The sequence below is a fragment of the Pteropus alecto genome, unplaced genomic scaffold, assembly GCF_000325575.1.
Source record: "Pteropus alecto unplaced genomic scaffold, ASM32557v1 scaffold65, whole genome shotgun sequence".
Classification (NCBI taxonomy): domain Eukaryota; kingdom Metazoa; phylum Chordata; class Mammalia; order Chiroptera; family Pteropodidae; genus Pteropus; species Pteropus alecto.
Window position 1 is genome coordinate 9,486,209 of NW_006439191.1, and position 10,182 is coordinate 9,496,390.

A 10,182-nucleotide genomic window follows, 5' to 3' on the forward strand; every position below is an offset into this window, starting at 1 on the left:
GTGGCACAGATGTCATTTTTGCTTAGTGCCCTCGATCCTTTGCCCATAGTACTGATTGCCAAGTGTCAGAACTGCCTCTTTAGGGGGCTCTTTCCTTCAAGTGAACCCAAAAGGTCGAATAACTGGTTCTGCGCCACAGGACGCAGAACACAGACATGTAAGAGAGAAAGATAACTTTGAAAAATACTTTCATACTTAGAAATTCGGTATATTTACATTTGAAAGTGAACACCAGTCTTGAGCAAGGTACACAGCTCAGCTTAGTGCTTTGCAGAAATAATGAGCAAAACCAGACTGAAACAGACAGGAAGCCACCAAGTACCAGATGGGTTGCATCATTAATAGCACTGACTACGAGCCTCAGCGAGAGTTTATTTGAGGGCATGTTTCCTGCCGTGTGTCCCTCCAAAGCTGCCAGTGATGCTTGGCTTGGCTCTAAACTTGTGAGGACAGGAACCGTGTCTACTTGGCTCATTTCGATCGTGTTTTCAGAACCTAACATGGTGCCAGGTACACGTATTAATTAGGCACTTGCCCTATTTGCTGAATGTCGAATGAATTTTGCTATACAGAAGTTTGCTTTTTGCTTTTACGCTTATTTACATTCTTCTGTCAAAATCATATCGTCAAGTTCAAGTCTCTGAGAGTCTATTTAGTGTCCTGTTTTTCAGTCATTCAGTGTCCGCAGAGACGTGATCGCACGTCACTAGGGCAAATAATGAGGCTTGATTGTGTACGTGCGCATATGTGTGTGTGCAAATTATGACTGTGACCAATTCAAATGTTCACACAACTGCATGTATATCAATTATACATGCATATATTATATAGATAGAGATCGATATAAAGTATCACTCGTTGATCCTCGGTCAGGACCTACCTTGTACTTTTATTTGGGTAGTCTGAGGCATTCTTGTCTGTTCTTGCGGTGGTACCAACACTCAGCACTGACTGTCTTGTACCTTCTTTGCATCCTTCTTAGCACGATAATACTATAGAATATCCCTCGAAAATTCTCACTGAAGAATCAAAAGGTCTTTTGCGATGGCGAACGATCTCTTATTTGTTTTAATGGCAAAAGGTGGACCTCAGAGCCTTTATGAGAGCTGGTTATTAGCTTCCCTAATTCGCTTTTTGTTATTAAAGGACAAGGTGTTTGCCATCTCAAGGGATCGAAGTGCACACATAGAACTGCATCAGAGCATCGTAAAGTTGGGTAAAATTACCCGAGATGTGTTTAGAATTATTCACCTGTAAATAATGACACATTGCTAGTGAAAAAAGGGTGACGTGAGATCAGTGATATTAATAACCTAACAAATTTCCTGAAAATGAGGCTATTATCTTTAGAGTTTCAAGTCTTTTAAAGCTGCTTGAATTCCTTTCATGAGGAAGAATGTCAATAGGACACCATTATTCCATTCATGAATCAGCATGTACTCTCTGCAGAGAGATGAGGTGCGTGCTTAATTACTCAGAAACTTTCATTGAAATAAAAAATATGAAGTTACAGTTTGAAAAGTCCCCATTAGTTCAAAAATTTAATGTGCAAAAAGTTGCCGGTGCACGCGAAGGAATGTAATGTATATGAAGAAACGTTTTGTACAAAGTACGGAGTTGAATTCATTTCTCGCTGCGACCTGAAGATGTTAAAACTATTTCCTAATTTGTTTAGTTCAACTGTTTCCATGAAAAGGTGCAATTTGGAGGTCAAGAAACTTAAAAAAAAAAATGTTCTCCACCTGTGCATCTTCCATAATTACTATCACTTTATCCTAATTATGCGCGGGGCGTTTAGTAGAAAATTTTACTATGATAAAATCTGTGGGTAAAAAATGAAATAAAAGGAAAAATGATCCCAAATGACTAACATAAACAACGCAAAAAATATTTTTGCATCGCTGATGAAAATTTTTCTCTCCAAAATGTACTTTTTAAAATATTGATTAGTCACATCATTTTAATATATGCCTGCTACATACTACACTCGTATTTTTAAAATTTAATTTTACAAAAGTCCTTTGAGCTAAGAATTATTATCCTCATTATACAGATAAGATTGGTGAGGCTCAAAAAGTTCTGTACATTGCCCAAGGTCATACTGCCAGGAAGTCAAGAAGTTGGGTGTAATAAAAGTGCAATTTTACAGTGAAACCAAAATACATTTTGAAGACTTACTCCCCCGTCCCTTATAATTTGTCTCGTACAAATACTAGATGCCAAGGGCCATAACTGCTTCTATACAAGAAATTGTTTAGAGCTAAAGTTTACTCATAGATACAAACTAAAACCAAGAGAGGGTATGTGATGTGAAGCTTGGTGTCCCCCACACATACAAAGCAACAAAACTAGTACTGAACACACGTCTGATTTCTAGATCACAGCCCTTGCTAATGTACCAAATTTCTCCTGCCGTTTCTCCCTTACTTTTAACTTGCTAACTCTCTTAGCCTCAGATGAATGGCAATGAACTACCTCTAATCGGCATCCTTGGGAAAAAGAAAAAACAGGATAAAGATCAATAATGGAATGGAATGTCCCTACTCTAATGATCTCCACAATCAGGTCTGTGGAAGAATGACTAGGTAAAAAATTAAAGGCTTATGCTTTTCATGTCAAAATACCCCGTCTCATTTTCAAATAATGTTTCAATCTATTTTGGACAACAGTGCAGTGATCGCTGTCAGAAAGACAAGTCCTTCTGCTTTTGCATAAGATAATATTCTCTGAAAAGTTAGAAGGAGATGTGGAATTAAGCCGAACAAACATTTCATTCTCGATATCATAGCCTTGGGTAGCCCCGTGTACTTGCGAAGGCTGAAAAATGCTCTTTAGATACCACTGGTTTCCTCTGAGCACAAGAGAAAATTCTCAGCTGCCATTTCAAGTGCAAAACCAAATTACGTGGGAACTTCTCCTCATTTCTCTCGGACTAAGCCTCTTTCTGTTCAGGCAAGGATCAAAGAGAATGGGACTATATCTACTTCGAAGTTTCTGAAGATGTCCAAGCCCCCGAAGGTGTTATTGACTAAGGAGCCAATCAGAAATGCAATGAATCTTTACTCGTTGTGGGTTATTACCCAAACGCCAATTTTGCCATCGCCCAGTTAAGGAAGAAGCACTTTAAAGTGCTGATTATAAAAACGTAATTGTGAATGGAGCAGAGATTTATCTGTTATGGGAGTTTCCTTTCTGCTGGCTCATGAACTGCTCAGCAGTAATAAAAATTGGTTAGCACTTCCCTTGTTTATTAGGTAGAATTGTTCCCTCGACCGGTGACACCAGTGTATTTGGAACATCCCTACTGGCGATGCTGGCAGCCTGTCCTAAAACGTCTAGACAAAAGGAGCAGGACCAGGAGCAGGCATTTTGACTTCTTTTAGAACAACTTTTGGTACGACACGTTCAAAATACTTTCCATTTAAACAATAATCTTAGAGACAGATTATTATGTCAAATTAGAACCGTTTGATAATGACTTAACGTGGGAGTATACTTTATACACTCAGTTATTCTAGGGGATAGCAAAAATAAATGGCTGAATCGAGTGTCTCACTAATGCTAGAGAATTTTCTGGAACGTGTATCTCCTGTTGATCATTAAAATAAATATACTTAATCTATGCAATATCGGTTTATCGAAACTACAGAGTATTAAAAGTGCTCTATTTTTGATAAATAAGTAAGTCAAGAACAAATAACAGTAGCTTCGTCCCCATCAACAAAAACATTCAAACATTATCTTCGTTATTTCAACCCCCTGATGGTATAGCAAACCCTACAGTACCTTTTTCCTGGGTCAGACACTGATGGCTGCAGTCGTGGGAAAGACACAACTGTGGATCCACAAGGAACTAGCTGTGGAGACATTACGATCTTCCGCTCAGATGTGCGTTCAAGAGAAATTTGTTTACAGGCACACACTCCTTTTATCCAGTTGCATGATCACAGGAATAGAGTCTTTCGTTTTTACCATTACTCTGGAAAGATTTTATAGGATGTAAACATTTCAGCTCCAGCAGCCGATCCTAATTTCTTTAATGCTATCTTTGTTCGGGGTTGCTTGACAGACTATTAAGGAGATGTTGATGGCGCAGGAAGACATGTACTTGGTTAACATGATTATTTTACAGAGCACTGTGCATTCATTAATAGCAAATAAATTGTCACAGTATTCCTCCCCACTTCTTTCTGAAACTCTTCTAGCGACGTTTATTTAGTCTAAGGATGTCGGGTGTTCAATACACAGAACATATCACTTGTTTCAGAAACTATAACATATACCCTTTCCTCAACAAAATCAGCTGTTAAGTTTAAGAAAAATCCATGATGCTGAGAACATGGCTGCCAACACGCAAGGCTTCCGACTCAGAAAAATATCAGTGATCAGATTTCAGACAGTAAAGGCCATCTGCCAAGGACCAAGACGGCACCATCGTTTAACATGTGCCCCACTAAGTGGCTGACGTATTAAGGGACAGAATAAATGTGGAAGTGTTTCTTACCAGGAATGGCAGAATGTGCCACAGAAAGGATAGGCATGTATGAATTCATAAAAATGCAGGAATATATAAAAGGTACAAGTCTTATTAAAGGGCAAAGAAAATATTAGGACGATATCGACAACTGATATAACAGTGGCATACAATAGTACATAAACATTCTTTGTAGCCTTACGATAATCTTGTTTCGATTGTGAAAAATCAAAGCCATGTAATTGCCCAATAATAGGAAACCAGATAAATATTTTTTGCTACATCTATAGTATGGAATAGTATGCAATCACAAATAATGATGGAAAGCTATTCATGATATACTATTAAGTAGAATACCGATAAATAAGCAATAGGTTACAAAATACTATTGTGCTCTGATCCTGTTCGGATAAATCACGCATTTAAAAATAGGGGGGAAACCCCAAATATTACACATCGAATCATTCTCATTGCTGAAATTATGTTGTTGTTTTTTGAAGTTTCTGGTGGTGGTTGTTAGTCCGCGTTTTCTATCTTTCCCGTAGTGACCATTTGGTGCTTATGTAACAACAACAACAAAAACATTAACAAAAACGAGGCACCCCATTTGCACCGAGTAACACCATCGTCATCAGATTTAACCACGACTTTACTTCCTAACATGCTCATCTATTCAAAATCCCTTCTGGGTGCCAGCGACAAAGATCGAAATGGTTGCTCTCAGGTCATTAGGTCATTTTAAATATAGAATTTAAATATAAAATTAAGAATTTTCTAGAATGTAGATTCTCGACCTCATCGGTACCCAGGGATCAAGAACCATATCATCGAATGTCCTCATAACTTCTACTCTTCTGAACAGTCCGTGCAGGTGTGCATGGGGGAGAGGGGGCGTTCAGTGCATTCCTTCAAGCGTGAAGTGTGGGCTTTGCTGTTGAGAGCTCAGGAGTCATTGTCTTTAACTCAGCTGAGCTGGCCCCATACTTGCCTACAAGGCCCATCAAGGAAAACAGCCTCGGTTCTCAGAGCAGGAGCCCCAAGCAGACTTCAGAAAGGGCAAGTTGTCACCTGAGGATTGTCACGTCGAGAAGGGTGGGCGAGCGTTGGAGAGACACGACCTCCATTTAAGTCCAAGCGTAAGACTGACTAGGTCTGGAACTCTGAAACCACCAAGGGTGTGTCACTGTTTGTTCTGAGACTCAGTTTCCCCTAAGTGGCAAAATGGGGGGGGGGGCAATTGCTACTTCTTAACATGAATGAGAAGACAATGAGAACGATGCGAAATACCAGATAGAGAAACTGACATTGGGAAGCCCCTCGAGCTTTCTTCCTCATCCCTCCATCGACCTGGTCTCCGATGGCAGCCATCATCATCACACAAATTGGATAAAATTTCCCCCCAAAGCGAATCGACATGTTCGTGAGGGTTCACAGTATCATCACTGAGAAATGTGGATCTGTGGAAAGTTTACTGAAGCAACAAAAATAACTCAAGAGCCTGGTGATTATTTCAGCAGGGTCTCTAGTCCGTCAACATAGAGTCTCTCTCCATGAAGTAATCAGAGATGCCTTTATGGTAGCAATTTAATGTAATTAGACTAAATGCTGCTGGTAAAAGTAAAGAAATGGCCGCAGAAGCAGTTTTCTCAGCATTTAGAAATTGTATAAAGTGGCGATGGGGGGTACCTAGGTGGGTTCATCTGTGACTTAACTTTCTCGCTCCGATTATGCACAGACTTCAAGATATTCGAATTTGCGATTCAGCTGCCTTTGCTACAGCCAACAAAGTCTTCATTAGTCTTTTTTACCTCTTAGGAGAGGGACGTTTTGTCACGTGTTCAGATTTATTTATTTCACGGAGATTGCCGATGAGGACCAACAGAAATGATATGCTGATTTAAAACTTTAGTCCATAAAATATCTCTTCAGAACATCAGAGTCTGGGCGAACCGTCCACGCTGCCAGGAACAACTCACTCCAACTCTGAATAGTATCGTAAATACAGCAGCAGCCAAGCGAGAAACAGAGAAAAGTAAGTGATTTCGACGATTTCCATGTAATGTATCTGGACATCATTCGAGTTTCCAAAACCAGAGTCAACGGAAATATCCAACAGCTAAGTTCATTTATCAAGTAAACCTCTGGGAATTCTAACGTTTCCAAAGTCAGCCTTGGAACAGTCTGATGAACCACAAAAGTAGGAAAATATGGAGATAAACAGCGAAGAAAAGACATGTAATCCTTGAGACCATGTGTTTCTTATTTCCTCCTCGAGCTTTCATCATGTCTAGCAGAATTCTGCGTGCATAACACTATTAAAGGAAGTAAAAAGGTCAAAAGTAGAAAATAGATTGTAATTTCCAGTCATCAGCAGCAATACTTTCGAACACATTTCATGGTTTTCTGTGGTTGAGACAAAATCGCTTACTTCCACTCGCTATTTGAACTTCTGCATGTGTAAAGGGATGTTTATCGCATAATATTCCACTCCGTTAATATGCTTTAATAAAAAATCAAGTTTTGAACTCATTTTTTTTTTTTTATAAACCAGGCCTTAAACCCACATGACTTATGAAGCACTGAGATGAAATAAAGGGGTTCAGACTGCCTACCTCTCCTCGTGATCCTAGGGACGTTGTCCCCCGGAACCCCCCCATCAGCCCCATGTGCATTTCGGTCATTCAAACTTTATACCTTCTCAGGGAGAGCAGCAGCAATTCAAACTCGAAGGAAATTTTCAAATAATCGCCATCCACAGAGACATATCCGATCACATTAGAATCTCATTCTCTTTCTAGGCGAACCAGGGATTTCCTAAATGATGTGATACATAGAGTTCGCACTGTCAAGTGAGTGACTGAGGTCGCTGTCAAAGACATCACAGTCCCACTTGGGTACTGTTTACGCTACGGAGGCTCAAGGCTTTCCTTCTGACGCTGACAGTATGACCAAGAAAAGCCAGGTTCTCTCTCAGTGCTCACCAACCACGGGCCTCCTCAGGACTCCACGTGTGACCAGAAAAGTGTCGCTTAGTCACGAAAAGAAATCGTCCTCATTTCTCTGTGGAGATGCCCTTATGTCCCAGAACTATAAAAACCATTTTAAATAGAATTATAACGATCTAGAAAGAAGCAAGTATAAATAGGAACTGACTGTATTAGCATAAATTGACAGCATTTGAGAGCTTTTCGAGTTTTTCTATCTTCTGCTTAGTTTCCCCACCTTATTCCTCCCGGGTCAGAAATCTAGCAATTCTTTAAATCAATCCACATGGAAAGGAAAGGCTCAGTCTGGTTACAGGAGGACTTATTTATTCAATCAATAATTTTTATGTTGTCTGTGGTGCTCGTCATTAATATAAAGCAGTGAGCGAAAGAAAAATAGCCTCGTTCTCACAGAAGAATCTATTCTGTTCTAGTCAGAAGAATCAGAAAAGGAACATACACAGCAGTGAATGTTCAGTTACAAATTGGAATAAGCGTTATGGATGAAAAGTTCTAGACGCTAAAAGAGTGGGTAAATGGAGTCGGTGGCAAACAGGACAGGCCTCTTGGCTTGGAGCTGATTGTCTGGACCAAGGGCCTTCTCCTCCCATCGACACTCCGACCCAAAAGTCATCTCGTTAACCGACAGTTGGCTTCCATTCATAATTAGAGATAATGCTTATCTTTCATTAAGGCCCAGTATTCCTGCACTCAGTGGACAAACGCTTGGAAGATAATGGATAGAGGGAGAAAAGGACAGAATTATTCATTCATTCACTCATCCATCCATCCATCCATTCATTCATTCATTCGGGGGAGAAAAGGACAGAATTATTCATTCATTCATCCATCCATTCATTCATTTATTCGAGGCATATAATACATTAGCTCAGAAGACCACAATTTGCAAAGACCGTTTCACACAGGTGATGACTGTCCATATTTAATGTTGCATGCCTTCGATGGATAACCATTTCCAGCACGTTTATGCTTTGAGAGAAAAATCATAAATAGAGATACTGTTCCACTGAGTACACCAATTCCCTGCTAGACTAAGAGGGAAATTATCTCTGCATTCAAAAGACATAACTGGCTAGGTACATCACCATCTCTCACGCTGAAACCCTGCTGCAGGCAATAAATGTGGGCAAGGCACAGAATTATTATTAACATAGCCTTTGCTAGACTTGGGAGACTAATTATTCGAGCTGATGCAGAAACGCCCGTGTCCTGAGATTGTCCTCGGATGACGAATAAGATAGAAATGGTGAAGCCAAGAAGTTTTTGCAAACGAAATTAACATTAGGGGGGAAAAGAAAACGCAAAAAGAAAGCTTTCATCTTAGCCTTTAAATTTTAAAGAAAAAAAGAATGGGAGTCTGTTTCTTAGACCATTGATTAATAGGTAAAGCCTGGAGATAAAACAAACTCAAAATCTTTAAAAATAAGGTTTTTACATTTTCATCGATGTATAACGAATAGATCTCAAAGTCCACTGCAAGAACAAGCAGACCGCGTTATAAAACTGACACACTTCAGTGATTTCTCACCGCCGGATCCGCTCAATCAGGAGGAATGTAAAAGCAGACACGCGGTCTTCCTTCCCAGTAGGTTGCCAACCGTCGATTTTAGTGATCAGCTGCCATGCGGTTTCCATGCCACAGACCATTCAGAATCAGCCACCTCCCTCTTCTTCATTTCTCTGATCCTATGTTATCGAAGTGTCATTCCGATGTTAGCTTCCCTTTCCACGCATGTGATGCAGAGTGAACAAAGCCAGCACCTAACATCATGGCTCGCGCCTCGGTCACACATTACCTGGCTAAGCGTGAACCAGGTGGTTGGCAGTTGCACAAACATACGTGCCCTCGGGGCACAGACAGCGGCCTTCAAAGGTGAGTGGGCACTGTGCCATGGGTCCCATCCGGCTCAGCCTGCCGTGATGTGTTCGCCAGACGATCAACCGCTGTTGCATTTTTTCCCTGTGATTTGGCCTCATCTTTGAAATGTCAATGTTTCAGTTGTCGCCTATTCGTGACAGGGTTCGTTTTAGCTACATTCACCTGAAGGTCGTATCAGTGACCCGCAGGAAACTGGGGGCCAGAGAGGCCCGAACCGGTTAATGATCATTCCGAGTTAAGATGCCAACTGAAAACCACTGTAACAAATATTTGAGAAATGTAATGAAAGTTATCCCAATTTGAGTCTTTAAAAAGAGTCCTCCATTTATTTATTTTTTTGAACTATGCTCATTTTCTTTATACCTGTTATTCTCTTGATTATGCTGGCATCATAACCTTATGGGACAAGAGCGTTATATGTAATACAATGCACAGGTAATTATGGTCATAGGGAACCCTAAAATGAAGTGTCTGTGACTGTATGTAAAGTCAAGCCACATTAAAATGAACTTTTACTAAATCTTAAGGCTCAGTTTTCAGTGGACCATTTGACTGTCATACACTGATGAGTCTTACAATTTCCTAACTTCTACTTATTATTGTAGCAACACTCACTTGAAAAATTAACTTAGAAATGTATTCAAAGAACTAGAGCATGAGAAATGAAGGATGCACTTACAGGAAATATATCTATTTGAAAAAAGCAACTGGCTTTAGAAAAAAGAATATGTGCTTCGACATATTTTATAATCCCTATACAAAAACACTTCCTTCTTCCTCAAACCACTGTGAAAAACATTCTCTTAACGTTGGTGTGTCATCAA